Consider the following 20,928-nt stretch of genomic DNA (forward strand, 5'->3'; position numbering starts at 1 on the left):
GGACATAATGTTACACCAAAGGAACGTGCTGAAATTTTACTCCAAAAGTCTTCCAAATTGATATGACCAAATCATCATCAATTTAACCAGTAATATCCTCTCTAATTATCTTGTATTTGATGATGTTGTTGCTGCAATTCTTGAAGAAGAAAATAGATGAAAAAACTGGGAAGATAGACAGGCAAGCTCACAACAAGCGGGAGCTCTGTCTATGATGCGAGGAAGGTCAATGGAACGTGATTCCAGTGGGAGTCACAATCAAGGGAGGTCAAAATCCAGGGGTAAGAAGAATCTCAAGTGCTATAATTATGGCAGAAGGGGACACTTGAGAAATGAGTGTCAATTCAAAAAGGGTGTAGATAAGGCAAAGACATCTTAAGGATGCGTTGCTGATGAGATATTCTTTACAACGAATCAGCAATAGCAGCCAATGATAGATTGGAGCTTACTGATGCTTGGATCTTGGATTCAGGAGCAACATGGCACATGACCTCTCATAGAGATTGGTTTCACACTTATGAACCTATCTCTACAGGGTCTGTGTATATGAAAAATGATCATGCCTTGGAGATTGCTGGAGTTGGCACCATCAAGTTGAAGATGAACGATGGTATGGTACACACTATTCAAAATGTGTGGCATGTGAAGGGCTTAAAGAAGAATCTAGTGTCTTTTGGGACAATTAGATGAAATTGGGTGCAAGACGTGCATCCAAAATGGAATGATGAGGATCTTCAAAGGAGGACTAGTTGTAATGAAGGCTAAAAGGAGCATTGCAAATTTGTACAAACTAATGGGAGAAATGTGTCCGGAGGCAGAAGCATCAATTGCATCAACCAATACTGTGGAAGAGATGACAAAAGTGTGGCATCGAAAATTGGGCCACATGCCAAAGCAAGGGTTGAAGGTTCTCGCAGAACATAAATTACTCTTGGGTCTCACAAAGGTTTCATTACCCTTTTGTGAGCACTGTGTTACAAGTAACCAGCATAGATTGAAGTTCAATGCATCTGATTCTAAGAGTAAAAGTATTTTGGAATTAGTTCATTCTAATGCATGGCAAGCACCGGTTACAGTCTCTGGGAGGAGCAAGGTACTTCATATTTTTTATCAATGATTATTCCAGAAGATGTTGGGTGTTTCCTATCAAGAAGAAGTTAGATGTGTTTTCAGTTTTCAAAACATTTTAAGCGCAAGTTGAACAAGAAATTGAGAAGAAAATCAAGTGCCTTAAGACAGACAATGGCGATGAATATACAAGGGATGACTTCTTTGAGTTTTGTAATCAAGAAGGCATCAAGAGACAACTCACGGTGGTTTACACTCCTCAACAGAATGGAGTAGCGGATGAATAGAAGTCTACTCGAAAGAACTAGAGTCAAGGGGTATTGACTGTGGGATCCCATTGCCCACAAGGTCGTCATCAGCAAAGACATCATTTTTTGCAGAAGATAAGCTGCAGAAGGAAGATGTGAGTAGCACTTCAATAGGAATTCCGAAGAGTACAACAGTTTAGGAGGAAGAGAAGTCCGATCTAGAAAATTCTTTTGGAGCATGATCAGAAAACGAGGAACAAGTACTAGTTGAGTCTACAACTATAGAAGTTCGACGGTCAACTCATGAAAGACATACACCAACTTGGCAGTCTGATTATATTATGGAGAGCAATGTTGCATATTGTCTTCTAATAGAAGATGGGGAGCCATCAACATTCAAATAAGCGATTGATAACTCAAAAGCATCACTTTGGATGGCAGCTTTGCAGGAAGAACTAGAAGCTCTTCATAAGAATAAGATGTGGGAACTTGTACCTTTAGCGCATGGAAGGAAGCCCATTGGTAAAAAATGGGTTTACAAGATCAAATGAAACAGTGATGATCAAGTAGAGTGGTATCGTGCAAGATTGGTGATCAAAGGATATGTTCAGAAAGAAGATGTCGATTTCACATAAATCTTTTCTCCGGTGGTTCGATTTACTATTGTCCAGATGGTTTTGGTATTTTGTGCTACATTTGATCTACATCTTGAGCAGAGTTAGATGTAAAAACTGCATTTATTCATGGAGATCTTGAAGAAGAAATCTATATGCTCCAACCAGAAGGTTTTGAAGAACTAGAAAAGATGAACTTGGTTTGCAGGTTGAACAAATCTCTATACAACTTAAAATAAGCGCCAAGATGTTGGTATAAGAGATTTGATTCCTTCATATTGAGCATTGGATACAACAGACTTGCTTTAGACCCTTGTGTGAATTACAAGAGGTTTGGTGTTGATGATTTCATCATTTTACTGTTGTATGTTGATGATATGTTGGTATCAGGCCCCAACAAAAATCGGATCGTAGAATTAAAGGCTCAGTTTGTCACATCCACCCAACCGGTATCCTTCCTGGCATACCCGGGTGTGTGATCCACAACCTCCGAGGATCAAGTATCAAGGAACCAATCTCCCACATATATAGTAACATAATCATGAACAAGATAAATCCAATATAATATCATGTAAACAATGAGATCAAGATATGAATAAGAGAGACAATATAATCAGAGTGTGGAATTTAAATACCAATATATGAAAATCATAAGTAAAGAGTATATGGAGAAATCATTCCCTGAATCGTGGCGGAAAGTAGTTCGAATATAATTAAGTTTAAAGGGATAAACATATAGACTAATGTTTCTTCGGTCTTATACAAAATATCTTAATAAGTATAAACAAAAGACACGAGACATGGCCGACTCCACTCCAGGGTGGGACTAATCCCGGTATGCAGTATAATCCATTGAGGGATCTTCAAAGTAGTCTTCGTGATCACCAGCACCTTGATGGTAGTATGTTTCATCAACGGTGATCTCATAGTAGGGGCCATCAACCTCTTCTATTCCTGTAGGATAGTCTAACAAAGCATTTGTACAAAAGGAGTGAGTTCAAAAGAACTCAACAAGGCAGTTATTCCACAATAACATACATAACATGATACAAGACATAGCATGATTGTGAAATCCAACCTATCATTACCCTGACCGAACCCTTGATGTTTGTAGGTCCAAAGACCCAAAGCGGTGGTAGAAGAGACTTGTGGACCCTACTAGTTGATGATTTAGTGTCGGAGTCCGAGCCCATGGACATTGACGATGATGCCCCTTACTTGAGTACATTGTCAGTGTTTAGTGAAAATATGCGCATCGAAGAGGGGTGAACTAGTTGAGGTACCTAATGAACTCCCGTGCATGATCCAATGGTATTTCCCGAAACTAGATTTCTAGATTGACTTGTAGAAGAAAACCCCACTCAATTTGACCATGTATAGCCCTCCGAATCCCTGTCCAAAGTTGCTGAACTATTGCTGATTCTTCTGCTGAACTATGCTTGGTCGATCCCATTGACCAAGGAGCATCGACCAAGGCTGCCAAATTCGAGTTAATGATTCCTTTGGAATATTCCACACCCTATTTATGCTAGGCTCGTGTTTTGAACCCTATTCTAATCATTGCAACACCTAAGAACGTGGAGAAGGTTCCCCAAAGCTCCTCCTTGATATTGGTGAAGGATATTCTACTCTAATCATTGCCAATCATTTGATTCTTGCCTCCATTATCATCTACAAGGTATGAACTCTCATCTTCACTCTCTATCCTACTCTTTCCTCTTCTTTTCTTACTGTTGTAACCTTGGAGTTGATGCTGCAACCTTGCAACCATCACTCCAAGTGTCCATTCCTCACTAAACCATGATCTCTTTCCATTCCTACTTATGATATACTCTCATTTTGATTCTTATATATGCATTACCATGATTCCTTGCTTAACAACTTGATTTCTTGTCCTAAACTGAAATGTGAAGTATGATTAGTCTAATTAATAGCTTGCAAATGATTGTAATCTTATTCCTAACCTATTCCCCAACTAATTCCCTAGCTTCCCTTTCAATTACATTGATTTCTCATTGATGCTATGATTCTTGTCTATAGAACTTAGTATTCCAATTTGGGGTTTTCTAATTAAACCATTAGATGATGTTAATTACTTGCCTAGATGTATTCTTATACTGTTATTAATCACCCCTCCAAAGACGATTTCGGACCAAAATCCCAAAATCCACTATGCAGCCCCGAGACTGTCCTTGGATCGATCCTATCGACCAAGGAGCATCGACCAAGCATGCTGCTGAACTGTGTCCTTCGCCGTTTTGATCCGTTCGACCTCCGATTTTCCCGATTTCTTCTCTAATCTTTTATTTATGTTTGTTTAGGGTCTTAATACCATCATTGGATCATTCTTGTGTGACCTTTGGATCATCATCATTACAGCTTAAGGTAAGGACGATTATTGCCATAAATACATAGGCTATGATAAATACATAGGCTATGTGATTATGTCTTGATGTTCATAACTTAGTGAACATAGTTTCTTTATTTCTTTTGGATATCATAGGACTGCTATACATGCTTTAGAACAGTAGTATTGTGTCTATGTATATTCTTGTTATAATGATTAGTCATTCTTGTTACTTATATATATGATGAATCATTGCGATGTTATGACTTAACTTCTATTATGATTATGTATCATTTGTGTATGGTATAATGGACTTGAGCATGTGATTGCTTAGGTATAATTAGGGATTGGGGAGTGTCCTATTGACGCTTTTGTCCTTGGGCGTCGGAGGGAATAGTATGGGATGTTCTCCGAAGGTGCCCATCAACACTTTCCCGGATTATTGGATGACATACATAGGATTGTCTAGTAGTGTGGCTAGGATGTCCTTGTCGTGTCAAACCCGAATCGGAAGGGCATTGAGACCGAATGACCCGTGGTAGTGTATGGTTTGATGGGCGCTCAAGACCGGTAACCAACCCGTGAGAGGACATAAACCATGCTACGGATACCCGAAAAGGGCCATTTATTGGTAGGGTTGCAAATAGCTAGACTTGGGCTCACGGGTGCTCGAGACCGGTGAGTCATATCCGTGAGAGGACGTGAGAGCTTCCGTCTACTATTTGTGGATGACCAATAGGGTTGGTGAGTCCGGTGGGTAATATCCATGACTCTAGTGTGAAGGATACCGGAAAGGATCCCGGGATGGGAGGAATGGAAGTATCCGGATCTGACTTGATACGATTGAGTAGATGACTTGCATTGGGCTAGGCTTTACCTTGACATGCGCCAATACTTAGACCAAATGGTGATGTGAGAGAGCGGTGACCGAAACCTTAGCCATGGATTGTCCGAGAGGGATGCAAGACCCAATTCCCCCCGGTGCTGAGTGACTGAGACTTACCTAAAGAAGTATGGTGCTATGACTTAAAGCATGTCTACTATAGAGACTAGCATTCATAGAGTTAGAATCATACTTGCATCATGTGTTTCATATCATATTGCATCATGTTATGACTTGTACTCATATGGTTTATGAGTTATGGAATAACTGCCTTGCTGAGTTCTTTTGAACTCATTCATTTTGTGCAAATGTTTGTTAGATTATTCCACAGGTGTTGAAGACCCAGATGGTACGACCTATGAGACGGACCAGGATTCCGCATACTACCCTCCGGTGGTGGCTACTATGAAGATCAAGGTTATGGTACCGAGGAAGATTATGCTACATACCAGGGTTAGTTCCACAATGGTGTGGGAGCGGCCGTGTTGGGTTTCCTTCGTCTACACTTATCAAGACGTCTTATATAAGATTGAGGAAACCCTAGTCTAGGCCTTTTCTCTTGTACTTTTGGAACTTGGATATGTAATTAACTTTCACTGAGTTACTCTTTCAGATGTTGGATTGTAACTTAATTTGATTTTTTACTACTTTTCCGCTGCCACTGAGGGAGTGACTTCCGCTCACTCTCTCTTTCTTTTGCTTATACATTTGGTATCATTTTATTCTGCACTCTGATTATTTGTTCGTATCATATTCATGATATCTTTTATTATTTGCTTTTACCTTGATTATTATCATTCATGATTATGTTATCGTGTATGTGGGAGGCATGGTCCCTCGATGCTTGATCCTTGGACTGTGGATCACATACTCGGGTATGCCAAGTAGGGTACCGGCTGGGTGGATGTGATAATGATGCAATATGATATGAAACAGACGATGCATGTATGAATCTAACTCTATGTATGCTAGTCTCTATAGGCAGACATGCTTTAAGTCATAGCACCATACTTCTTTGGGAAAAGTCCAGTCACTCGGCTCCGGTTGGTAATGGGTCCTGCATCCCTCGAGACAATCCATGGTTGGGGTTTTGGTCACCGCTCTCTCACATCACCGTTTGGTATAAGTATTGGCGCATGTCAAGGAAAAGCCTAGCCCAATGCAAGTCATCTACTCAGTCATATCAAGTCAAATCCAGATACTTCCCCTATGGCACCAACCAACTCAGTTCCGTATCCTTCACACTAGAGTCATGTATCCTATGGCTACAACCAACTCGGACTACGGACTCATCAACCCTATTGATCATCCACAAATAGTAGACGGGAAGCTCTCACGTCCTCTCACGGATATAATTCACTAGTCTCGAGCACCCATGAGCCCAAGTCTAGCTATTTGCAATTGTACCAATAAATGGCCTCTCATGAGTATCCGCAATGTGATTAATGTCCCCTCACGGGTTGGTTACCGATCTTGAGCGCCCACAAATCTACATTGCTACCACGGGTCTTTCGGTCTCAATACCCTTCCGAATCGGGTCTGATACAACAAGGACATCCTAGCCAAACACCACTAGACAAACCCTATGCATGAGATCCAATAATCTAGGAAAGCGCCCAAGGGCACCATAAAAAATATCCCATTCTATTCTCACTAATGTCCAAGGACATAAATGTCAAAAGGACATTCCCCAATCCCAAATCATACTTAATCAATCACAATCCCGATTTAATCATATCATACACAAATGATATTTCATCATATAGAAAGATATATAATAACATGATTAATCGCACATGTAATTAACATAATGAATATTCATGATCACAAAAGAATACATAAGTATAACATTATTGTACTTGAGGTACTTATAGTGGTCATACCATGTTAAGAATACAATAATGAAAGTAAGTCTAAGAAGTTCCCAATTTAGAAACAAGATTCAAGTATTCTATATAATTATGGTAACAACCGTCCTTACCTTAACTCGAATCGAAGATGGTCCGGATATCAAGGAGAATGGTCCCAAGGTTAGTACATGAACCCTAGACAATCATATGTGCAAAATCAAAAGAAGAATCAAGCAAATCGGAGGTCAAACAGATCAAAATGGCCAAATACACAAAGTTGTGTTCATCTGGTTGACTGGCTTGGTTGACTGACTCAGTTGACTAGGTGAATAGTAACAGGGCAGATTTTGGATTTTTTATCCGAAACCTAGCTTTTGGGACTCGGATCACTCCGAAATTTGAAAGGAATGTTAGGAATAGTATACTAAGACTATTTAAAGAAGATTTAACATCTAACAATGATCAAATCAAGAATCCCCAATTTGAAACCCTAGCTTCTAAATGCTAAAATCATGTTCTTCAATGAAATCAATTGCAAAGGGAAATCAAGGATTCAATCAATAGAATGATGAGAAATAGATTAGAAACAACTACTAACATGTAATCAAACTTAGTATGCTATAGTATGCTATAGAAATCAGTTTAGGAGATGAAATCATGTTGATATGAAGAAAATCATACAAATGCAAGGTTAAGAATCATGTATAGGGAACATAGCATTGATAGAATAGAAATGGGGGTTCATGCTATTGCAAGGAAACAATAGAAGAGGTGGTTGCAAGGTTGCAACACCTTCTTCATAGTCCCAACAACAAGAATAAGATGAGGTATGAGTAGATTAGAGAGAGAATGAGAGATTACATACCTTGGAGATGATCTTGGAAATGAGAAACAAGGAATATTGCAAGAATACTTCACCACTATCAAGGAGAGGCCTAAGATGAGTCTTCCCACGTTCTCATGAGGTTCTAGCAATAGAATAGGGTCCTAACTACGAAGTCCACTTAAGTAGGGCATAAAATAACCTAAAAATCAGCATTTCCCATATTTAATAATCACTTGGTTGACTGGCTTGGTCGACTGGGCCAGTTGACCAAGGCAGTCGACCAAGCTAGGATAGCAACTTAGAAAGGGGAAATGAATGGCCAGATCAACCAAAATTCAAATGGGCTTCTTCTTACATCTCAAATGAATAGTCTAGGTCAGAGAATTACCTTCAAATCAAGTCCGAAAGTGCATTAGGTCCATCAACTAAACTCCCCTTCTTCAAGGTGCAGTTTCATATCAAACATGCTTTAAGATATAACACCAGCCCTGTCACACCCCACCCGCCGGTCTCGGTTATCCGCCCGACAACCCGTGGGAGTGAATCGTCACAGGATCCGCGGTCATACCCATCCATAATAATAAACACAAGTATAGACAATCAAGAGATAAAAATGTTATAGGAGTCCAAAGACTCCAATAAATATCCAAGAAAGAATCAAAGGAAAGAATCAAGAATCAAATGTAATATCGAGTTCAGCGGAAACAAAATAAATAAATAATTTTCTTTCCGGTTTTCTTTTCTAAATCTAAAAACTGATTTTCTAAATTAGCAAGTAAAGGGGGGGGTCCTCCAATCTTTCTCCATACGATCATCAAAATCCTGGCAATTTGCCTCCGTCGGCCATCAATGGGTGCTATAAGCGCACACCATGCATCTTCAGGAGGCTTCATGCTCTGCAAGTTTATGTACCACTATCTGTGCCACATCAGCTCATACGAGAAGGCTCTTTCATACAAATCATCTCCAACTTCTGATGTTGTGCCGCCATCTGTACGCTCATATAATATATACAATGAAAGGAATGAGTTCTGACGAACTCAATAAGGAACAGACAATTCTCATATATATGTTAGTACAATCCACGAATGCATATATGAAATGATATGGATGGTATGCAGAAATATGAATGCTACTAAGATCTAACTATGCAAGTCTCTAACAGTTGACATACTTTAAGATATACACCAGCCCTCCTCTGGGTAGGTCTAGTCACTCTGATCCGGCAAGGACTGGTTACCTCTGTAGGGATCTTGGGCAAAGGGTTAAGTCCACACCTAGCTCTTAAACCATGGCTGGGGTTAAGTCAACACTCTCTCACCACGACCATTGGCAATGAGTACTGGCTCATGTCGGTGTTTATAGTCCAATGCAAGTCATAATGGTAACATACTATATGAAGTCTAGATACTTTCCCTATGGCACCAACCAACTCGGTTCAGTATCCTTCGCAACCTAGGAGTGAGAACCCTCACGGATTGGCTACCGCTATTGGACTCCACTCTTTAACCCTATGGTCATCCACATATTATTGGGGCGGATGCTTTCATGACTCCTCACGACAACCTGTCCGCTCCTTGGACGTCCATGAGCCCAACCGTAACATATGCAACCCTACCATTGCATGACCAATAGTGGATCACTGAGTCTCCGCACGGGACTGATTACCGTTGTAGGATGAAATAGAGTCACGCCACCATTGTCATGATTCACCCGGCTTCAATTCCCCTGTCGAAAGGGTAATTGTCACACCCCACCCATCGGTCTCGGTTACCCGCCCGACAACCCGTGAGTGCGATCCGTCACAAGATCCAAGGTTTTAGTCTATCAACAATATTTAAGACAAATCGGATAATCATGAGCAAGATATTCAATAATTAAATTAATGAATTCGGCCCAAATGCTCCAATAACAAAGGAAAGAAATAAAGATAATGAATAAGTCAAAAATGAGGGCAGCGGATAAGTGTTTAAATCGGTTTCTTTCCAGTTTGTTTCTCTAAGTCAATTAACTTAGATTCCAGTTTAATGAGGTGAGGGGTTCTCAATTCTTCTCCGGTCTTAGTGCGTCGCCGCCACCTTTCGCCTCGACCATCAACCGGTGCGATGCGCACTCCATGCACCCGCGAACTCCCGCCATGCTATTTCCATCTCCCATCGGCGGTGCCACATCTTCTTCAACGGGATGGTTCCTTCATGGGAACCAGCCCATCTTCGATACAAATCCTTCTTCGTATGGCTAAAAACATACAAAGAATAAAGGAATGAGTTCTAAAGAACTCGAAGAAACAATCATATATCTCATCCATCATCCAAAATGCCATGATACAACGGTAATATGAATGAATGCAAACATGAATGATGCTATGATTTCTAACTATGCAAGTCTCTAATAGTGACATGCTTTAAGATAAACACCAGCCCTCCTCGGGTAAGTCTCATCACTCGATCCGGCAGGATGGTTCCTCTGTGGGATCCGGGGAGGGAAGTCCACACTGGCTCACAAACCATGGTTGGGGTTAAGTCCACACTCTCTCACCACGACCATTGGTAATGAGTCTGGCGCATGTCCGGGTTTCTAATCCAATGCAAGGTCATAATGGTTACATGTCTACATGAGTCCGGATACATCCCCTATGGCACCGACAACTCGGTTCGGTATCCTTCGCAACCTAGGAGTAGAATCCTCACGGTGGCTACCTCTGTTGGACTCTACTCCATCCCTATGGTCATCCACATATCATTGGGGCGGATGCTCTCATGATTCCTCCCGAGACCCGGTCCGGTCCTTGGACATCCATGAGCCCAACCCTAACATATGCAACCCTACCATTTCATGACCACGGTGGACCACCAAGTCACATCACTTGTCATCACGGGTCACTCGGTTTCAATTCCCCTACCGAGGGTAGTAGCATGTGGGGTACCTAGCCATGCAATCTAGACTCATCCTAACAATGTCATCAATTAATCATGATAGTGCTTGAAGGCATCGGCAGGCATGTGTCCCATTCCACACCTCTCCGATAACATCGCCAAGATATCCCAAAGGAATACCCCAACTATCATAATCATATACCAACTACCACCATCTCATAACAATCACAAACCATAAAGTAAATATGAAATCAAAGTAACGCGGTAGTATAACGAATTATATATGAAACTACAGCGGTTTATATTGGTCGGATTAAGAATAACAATTAATAAATCAACATGCTGAAGTATACATAAATAGATAAGATAGCTGTCCTTACTTGCATATAACTGAACGTCCGTGAAATGGAATCCGGTAATTATTAGTAGACTTTTCTTTTAACGGTATTCACCTAAACACGGGGTTATTAGAATATATAAGTCACATAAACCAATTTGAATCAAACCGAAATCTATTTGGTCATTGTTTACCGCCGGTCGCTTGTGCCGGTCGCTTGGTTGCGACGCCACTGTGACCGCCCCACGTGAGTTTCAATCCGAAACTCGGGCTTCGATTACTCGATTTCAATCCGGTTTTGGTAATCTCATCCTAAGTCTCGAATTAAACACTCCCTAAGCCAAGGGTAAGAGAAAACAATCCACTATCATCGGTGGATTACCCCTAACCCTCTCCTTGTTGGATTTACCATCTCACGGAGTAGGGTTCCGTTGCGTTATTCCATCTCACGTAGATTAAAAAGGTAAAGAATAACCAAGGGGTAATCACGGTGGCGAGGAGGGTAACCAAACTACGGAGATAAGAGAGTAGAGAACGAAGGGTTAGTTCAATCCTCACACCGGGCCGAGAAGAAGAGGCTGATCTTCCAAACCACTGTCGGTACTCGGAGCTCTTTCGGATCTTCCCGGCCGTCTTAACTCCCAAATAGATACGAATAAAGTAATCTTTAATGAGATGGGGTTGCCTTTTATAGAAGTCTGGGGCAAATAGGGCAAATCCCGACTGGGCGGTCGCTTGGGCCGGTCGCTTAGGTTAGCGCCGCCACTGTACCGCCCCATGTAATTTGCCATACAAGGGTGCTTTTACTAGGGGGTTGATACCCAAGATCAACCTAGCCCTAAATAAGAGATGGGGAAGATCTTACCTTCATTCCGGACATCTCTGAACGACACTTGACTTCCAGAATTTCCCACTCCAGCCAAGGCAGGCTTTGCAGACATAGGATCCAGATCCATGGGTCCTGGGTATGGATCATGGGCTTCAATCCGGATACTCCACAAGTTCACCGACTAGCCTTCGGGTTCTCGGACTGGATCGGATCTCGGGTTGAAATCGGGGGTATTACAGTAATAGCATGTGGGGTACCTAACCATGCAATTCTAACTCTCCTAGGTTTGTCATCCAATAATCATGATAGTGCTAGAGGCATCAGTGAGCATGTGTCACATACCACAACCCTCTAATATCTCTAACCAAGATGTCCCAATGGAATACCCCTTCCATCACAACTACACTACATCACTCTTTATCATACCATGAACAATTGTGCAATATCATAAAAGATGAAGTACATCAAGGAACACTACAAACATCAAGTATACAATAAGATTCACATGCTTTATACAATTATAGCAAGTTACATGAACAAATAATAGTAAACATAACAACTGAATCATCATGTATATGTAATTGCATATAATTAAGAATGCATGTCCTTACCTTGTAATTTAGTGAAACCTCTTTAAGTTGAAATCCAATAATAATTATAAGACTTTTAATAGAAACAGAGGACACCTAGGCATAGGGTTACAAGAATGTATAAGAGTCAAGAGTCAAGAGTCAAAACAAATCCAAAATCAAACCTACATAGTCATTGGAAACCAGCCGGTTGCTTAGGTTAAGCGACCGCCCAAAAACCAGAGGTTTCCAACTCCGAAAATCAAACTTTTGATCATCCGATTTCAATCCGTTTTGGGATGATCTTAGTCCAAATTTCAATCTGAATAGGTCTATAACAAAGGGGTAACATGAAACCCTAAAATTAACACAGATTTATTACCCAAAATTCTCCCCTTGATTAGATCCATCCATTAACAAATGTAGGGATTCGTTTTTGGACAGGATCTCATCAAGAACATTGGAAAGGGAGCTACAACTAATCAATTGGGTAACCACTAACAAAATGGGGATGGGTTCATATCAATTAGATGTTAAGAAGAAGAGAATAGCAGATGGAGATTCATTACCTTAATCAGAATTACCAAGAATAGAAGGGAAAAGGTTCCAGATCACTAACGGCACTTCTCCCACCTTCCAGCGTGTTTCCACTGCCGCCTAATTGCCCAAAATAGCAATCCCGAACATAATAATGCGTTAATAGGGTGAGGGAAGCTATTTATAACGAATAGGGGGCAAAATAGGGCATTTTTCACAAGCAGAACTTGGCGGTCACTTGGTTTAATCAACCGCCACTAGCAACCACCCCCTAGTATATTGCTATACAAGGGTGCTTTGCTCAGGGGGTTGAAATCCAAACACAACCTAACCCTAATCAACACATGGGGGGAGGTCTTACCTTCATTTCGGACATCTCCAAACACCACTTGCCTTCTAATAGAGATCCAATTTCCCAGTAAGGCAGGTTCTTCAACAAGAGAATCCACATACATGGGTTTAGGGTATGGATCATGGACTTCTATCTGGACACTCCACAAAATTAATCCAATTAGACCTTTGAGTTCTTGGACCTGCAATATGGATTCCGAGTTAGAAATACGGGGGTTGTTACAAGCCCTCCTCTGTGTAGGTCTAGTAATTCTCATCCCTCACGGACTAGTTTCCCCTGTTGGGATCTCGGCAAGGGGTTCAATCCTTGTCAACCAACCATGGCTGGGGTTTATGTCCACACTCTCTCACCACGACCATTGGCATGAGTATTAGCACATGTCAAGGTTTCTAATCCAATGCAGTCATACAATGACATACTGCATGTAGTCTAGATACTTCCCCTATGGCACCAACCAACTCGGTTCATTATCCTTCTTTACTTAAGAATGATAATCCTCACGGACTAGCTACCTCTATTAGACTCTATTCCCTAATCCTATGGTCATCCACATATTATTGAGGCAGATGCTCTCATGTTCCCTCAAGACTCCCGGCTGCTCCTTGGATGTCCATGAGCCCAACCCTAATATATGCAACCCTACCAATGCATGATCAACAGTGGACCACTGAATCTCTACATGGACTAGCTACCATTGTAAGATGAAATAGAGTCACGTCACTGCTACCATGTAAGGGTACCTAGCATTTTGGACCTCTTAGGTATGTCATCCAACAACCATGATAGTGCTGAGGGCACCAATGAGTAGTGTCCCATACCACAACCCTTGATATCCCAAGCAATTGATACCCAGTAAGGATACCCTCAATCATAGTTACATCACATCATCAACCACCATCATATAATTAAGCATTCAACATCACATAGTAATTGAAATACATCTAATCATCATTCACAATACATAACTAACAATAATGCATATAAACCTACTGTTATAGCAAGTTACAAGATCACAAATGCATTCAAAGATATAATAATTCGTCATAGATTATGTCAGTATATATATGTAAGAATGTATCCTTACTTGTAGAATTGTAAAAGCTTACTAAAGTGCAGTTAGACCTCACCCACAACAACTCTAGATAACTTCATAAATCACCTAACATAGGGTAACAAAGTTACATTATGGATGAGAGTTAAAACAAAGCAACAATTGGATTGACTGGGCTACTGTGACCCAGCTGGTCGCTTATGGTGGTCGGTTGGGCAATCAATCGCCCTAACGACCGCCCATGTTACAAACAACAACTCAAGTCCAAAATTTGGACTTTTGATCTCCCTATTTTAATTCGATTTTGGGATGATCTAAATCCAAATTTCGTCTATACAAAGCCTACAACAAGTACAAACCAAAACCCTAGAAATTTAATGATTCAATAACCACATCATCTCCTTCAATCAAATCAATCCTTTATTAGGATGCAATGATCCATTTTTGGACATGATCCAATCAAGATCATTGATGGAAGAATATAACCATCACAAATAACTAACTATAGAAACCATGGAAGGAGGATTCACACTATTCTAAGAGAAGAGGAATGTGTATAAAGAATGTGATATCAACTTACCTCTGATTGATTTGCTAAAGTGACGAGGAATTTGATCTTCCTCGCAAAATACGCTTCCTTCACCTTCCAACAATGCTCTCTGACTCCTAACCATCCACAACAGCAATCTTGAATGTAATAATAAGAGAATAAGTCGAGGTTACCTATTTATAGTGGACTGGAGTAAAATAAGGTTGAATTCCCGCAAGCAAATCTTAGGCGATCGCTTAGGGCGGTTGGTTGATTAATCAACAGCCTTAAGCAACCGCCCCTAGTACTTTTCAGTACTTGGGTGTTTTGCTCCACCTCCTGTTGTTGCTTGTGACCAGATGTTCGCAATGCCTGTCCATCGTAATAAATTGTGTATCGTCCCCGGATTCTATCTTAACTTTCATGTGTCACTAATTAACAGTTACAGATTTTTGTGATTGCTACTATATCATCGTATTACTGACTAAATGGTTACTGGGACTTGTGTGTTTGGGAATCGTTTCCCTTCCCATTTTCTATGCTACTGTATTTACCCCTATATCGACCTGTGGTAGCTTGGTTTTTCCTCCTTGCTTAGCATCCTATTTAACATCTACATTTCCTGGTTGTTGATGCTTTACCCATTCTTCTGGCTGTGAGGTTTGGGTTTCCTACCCATCTACTTTAACACAACTAATTGTTATGTAACTCACACATTCAACAAACATCTAGCTGCTTACTTTCCGCTACTCTAACATCGTTCATGAGATCATTCAAGACCGAATTAATCAATATAACATGCTGATTCATTGCATTTGTATTGCATACTGACACATGATGTTACATCTTATTCGTTTGGTACTACTATCATCCCGCGCCCGTTTACCCTACGAATCTCGGATGATATGTTATCATTAAGCTAGAAGATGGTAGGTTATAATGGAGCTGGCTTCTGCTTCCACGAGCTCCACCTTCTCCTCCTCAGTCCTTCTCCTCCTCGGTCCTTCTTCTCCATCTCCTTCTTCTCCGCGCTCTCCCACGATTCGCTCCAACCCTCTCTCCTCTTTTCCTCTTTTCCTCTCTCCCTTTGCCTTTCCGTTTTTGCCTCCTTTGTACCTTTCTTTTCCCCCGTGCTAGGTTAAGTGGCTTGTAGATTAGAACATTTTCTTTTGATATCACAGCTGAGATCTTTCATGGAATGCAGAGGTCCATTAGTTAGTCCTTTTGGTCATTTCCACTTGATTGGATCTAGATATTCTTCGTATTGCTCCAAACTCTCGGGTTGGGACTTGCGATTCTTCTTTTTGTGGTCTTCACCTACATTTTCGGGATGTTATCATTCATCCATTATCAAGGAATTCTGTAGGTGACATATGCCTATTCAGTGCTTGTTAAGACTTAATGCCATCTAATGAATACTACACTCGTTCTCCTAAATCAGCCATCTCGTATGTTACAATCTTAACTCTATTTCATAGAGTTATCATTGATCCGCAACACTAACCTAACCCTAAACAACATGTGGGCGTGTTTTTACCTTGCTCCGGGACAACTTCAATCACAACTTGACTCCGATTGATGACCCACTTTCCCAATCCATTAGGGTTTCTACGGTTCTTTTTCAAAATCCCAAAATGATAGGTTCTTCATTAGCAGAATCCATATCCATAGATTCAGGGTATAGATCAAGGACTTCAACCCGGTTGTCCACAACTTAATCCAGCTGGTCCTTCGGGTAATCGGACCTCCAATACAGATCTTGAGTTGGAAATACGGGAGTTGTTATCCCACCAGTTACTTGAAGATCATTCATGTTACCAACAATGGATCTTATTCTTTTTACTCTCTAGAATTCTCTTACGAACTGACTTTGATACCAAATGTAAGGTACTTAACAAATATGTCAAAAGCTCTGAAACTGACTGAATGAGTTGAGTCATGCCCTTTAACCTATCCAATACTAGGATGGCCAAATCTAGTGCTCATATATCAAATTAGGCTCTATTAGGCACATATCGTACCACAACGCTTCCACAATCATTGTCCTTGATGACTCTCACTCTAGGCAGTTCTCATTCTGGTAGTAGGTAGCCCTCTCTGAGTGGTTGCACTCTACTCTCTCAATTTTTTTGGGGCAATAGGTAGCCCTTTCTTGGTAGCTTTCACTCTAATTTAGGCAAGGTAAGCAAGTTCGACAAAATTTCGGCATATATTTCTACTTTTTGGGTATAGTTTGTGGACTGTGGGTTTTTCATCAATTAGAAAGTGATAAAGCGGTAATAAATACTCAAAATTAATTGCAATCCTTAATAATTGTGCTTCTATTTTTAAAATATTCAACATCCACACGCACCTATTTGACTATCCAAGCTAACACACAAAAGGACAAAAGAAAGGAAATTCAAAAGTAGCAGCAATTCATAGTTTCTTATGAAAAATTAATATAAAAAAAGAAGGAAAAACGTTGAATGAGATCTTATAGTTAGAAGAAAAAAAAATCAAACGGTGGAGATTTGAAAATAAAAAAAAAAAAAATCAAACAATAGAGATTTCAAATACGGTTTTCCAAAAAGGCTATTATTATGTTTGGTTGGGGGTTTCAAGGAAAAATTGTAATAATTACAATAATATGACATTAGACACTGTATTTGGGCTTTGAGGTTTCAAAGTGTAATAAATACAGAGCAGACGTGACATTAAAAAGTGTAATATTTTGATGATTTTATCAATATTATATATATATATGGTAATTTTCATTTGCACCCCCTGAGGTTTGGTCTATGTCATTTTTAGTCCAAACAAACTGAAACTTTGCATCTACCTCCCCTGTACTACAGAAAAAGTCAAATTAAGGCCAAATTATCACTTCTATGACAAATTTGCCCTTATTTTTTTTTTTTATTATTTAAATTTTTTATTTTTACATTTTAAGGGGTTAAAGTTTATTAATTTACAAAATCAGACCCTCCTTCATTACCCGGTTCTCAAATCCCTGGTTCTATCATTTCTAAATCCTTATTTTCCAAACCCTAGTTGAAGATTAGAAAATGAAAATTAATGGGTGAAACGTAATCTCCAACTAGGGTTCGCATCCCTTGAAAGACCTCTTCTAGCTTCTGGTTCTTTGAGTTCTTCATCTTGAAAAAAGCCAGCATCTCCCTGCATAAGAAAGGACAAGCGTCTCTCTTTCATCATGGCGTGCATCCTTTAAACCGAAGCAACTTTTCATTTTCTGTTCACGCAACTGTTTTACAAGCAAACCCGAATGGTGAGGGATTTTCAACTATTATTTCGAACTATTCGGTTGCTAGGAAAACACTTCAACATCAACATCTCTTGCTCGCTTAACCTTGAAACCAACGGCCCCGGATCCATACCATGCTCACGGAGTTAGAAATTCCTCCATCTTCCATTCGGGTGAGCATGTTAGAAATCCCTCCATCTTCCATTCGGACCTTTAAACTAGAGATTGTCTCGCTTGCTTATGACGACGCCATTGTCTTTGATTATGGTAATCCCGGAATCGTTGAAAACTTCGTATCTCTTGTTGTCCATCAAGAAGAATGGATAGATTCTGGCAAAGAAGATGAAAACTTCGATTTTAATTCAAATCCCGGTTCAAGATCTTTAGCGAAGATGTAAAAGAGATGAAATTTGATTGTGGTGGCTCCTCTTCAATGCATCGACTTTCTCCAAGATGAAGAACTCAAAGATATGGTTGTGAACCGTGAGCGGAAGAGGTCTTTCAAGGGATGCTAACCCTAGTTGGAGATTTAGAATTGGTAAAACCAGGGATTTGGGAATCGAGTAATGAAGGAGGGTCCGATTTTGAAATAAATAAACTTTAACCTCTTAAAATGTAAAAATAAAAAAATTTAAATTAAAAAAAGGGCAAATTCGTCACACAAGTGATAATTTGTCCTTAAATTGACCTTTTCTATAGTACGGGGGAGTGCAAAGTCTCGGTTTTTTGGACTAAAAATGACATAGACCAAACCTCGGGGGGTCCAGATGAAAATTACCCATATATATATATATATATATATATATATATATATATATATATATATATATATATATATATATATATATATATATATATATATATATATTTTTAGATATCACCGAGATTTTTGTCTTTCTCGTTTTCACCCCGATATTGTGTCATTTACCACCAAGCGGTGGAGATTTGAAAAGAAAAAAAAATAAAAAAATCAAACAATAGAGATTTCAAATACGGTTTTCCAAAAAGGCTATTATTATGTTTGGTTGGGGGTTTCAAGGAAAAATTGTAATAGTTACAATAATGTGACATTAGAAACTGTATTTGGGCTTTGGGGTTTCAAAGTGTAATAAATACAGAGCAGACGTGACATTAAAAAGTGTAATATTTTGATGATTTTATCGATATTTCAACTTTATCGATATATATATATATAATTTTAGATATCATCGAGATTTTTTGTCTTTCTCGGTTTCACCCCGATATTGTGTCATTTACCACCAAAACGGCCAAAATTCGTTGTGAAATGTTGCCCTATGATTCTAGGTAGCCTTTTCCTTTGTAGCCCTTTCTAGGATTCGAACCTTTCATGTGATGTAGACTATGATACCAAATTGTAGAATTAGAATTATGAAGTGAGAGGTGAAACGGATGAAGAAGAGAACTTATATATTGCACTTGTTTGTACTATGTTACATTGAAAATATAATCTTCTCTAAAAAAAAAAAAAAGCTAACAACAGAGACTTGCTAACAATTAGCAGTAGACTATAACCCATTCAATTCCACTAAGCAACTAACTCCTATGTTTGAGAATCTCAACTAACTCCTACTAGAATAGGACTTTTCTTAATTGAAAATTGGTGATTGTTGAAGTACTTCCATACAAATCCCATACTCTTTTATATATATATAGAACTGCACGTGCAAATGCACATGACCATTCATGTAGAGAAATAAGGGAAATGTATTGAAAATCAAAAATCAACTTTTAGTTGTATTGTATACACTTTACATTGGTACTTGGGTTTGCATACAAAAGAGACATTTTTATAATAAATATGTCATTTAAATAAAAACAAAGGATAAAATAGTCAAGAAAAATATTTGCCACGAAAGATGAGTATATGCTTTTATATAATAGTATGATATACATATATATACTTGCATTTTTTTTTTATCATTTTCACAAGTATCTTTCATCTCTCTTGTTGGTGCAACCTAGAAGGGGGGTGAATTGGTTGCAACTAGTAGATTGTCCCAATTTTTCGGTTTGATTGGAAATATGAGGTAAATTAAAAACTCAAATGAAATTAAACAATACAATCAACCATAAGACAAATATTTTATAGTGGTTCGACTTTGCAAGTCTACATCCACTCCTCTTTTGCTCTCAAGAGAGATTTCCACTAGTGATTCTCTTTCAATACAATGGGTAGAGAATCAAATCATTACAATCTTTGTTACGGGGCAAGAGTACCATTTACAATCATTGTTCATCTTAGGGCAAGAGCACCCAAACAATTTTTGTTAATGAGCAAGAGCACCCAAAACCAATTATAATCTACCTAGAACCAATTCTAATCTACCTAGACTTAGAATTGAAACAGTTACAAGAGAAGGATGTTACCTAACAAGAGGTGTGATATTTTACCTCTTGTGTGAGTGTGATGCAATTAGAGTTGTGTGGTCAAGATATGAAATGCATGCACCACCAAAGCCTTCAATCACCTCAAGCTTGACTTCCCCAAGCTTGTTTAACACCTTGGTATGTTCCTCAAGGTTGGAGAGAGGGTGAGAGGCAAAACCCAATAGCTTTCTTGTAATTTGAGAGCTTGAGATTACTTGGGGAGTAATTGATCAAGTGTGAGGTTCAACCCTCTCAAATGAGGTGAATTAGGCTATATAGATGGTCTTTAAGTGCCTTAGCCTAATTCCCAATGGATAGAAAACGGACATAATTTTAGTCTAGTTTTCAGTCTAGACGGACATCCTCTGACCAAATGGTCG

Source organism: Hakea prostrata, chromosome 8, assembly GCF_041222555.1.
Source record: "Hakea prostrata isolate BN-2017 chromosome 8, UWA_Hpros_2, whole genome shotgun sequence".
Classification (NCBI taxonomy): Eukaryota; Viridiplantae; Streptophyta; class Magnoliopsida; order Proteales; family Proteaceae; genus Hakea; species Hakea prostrata.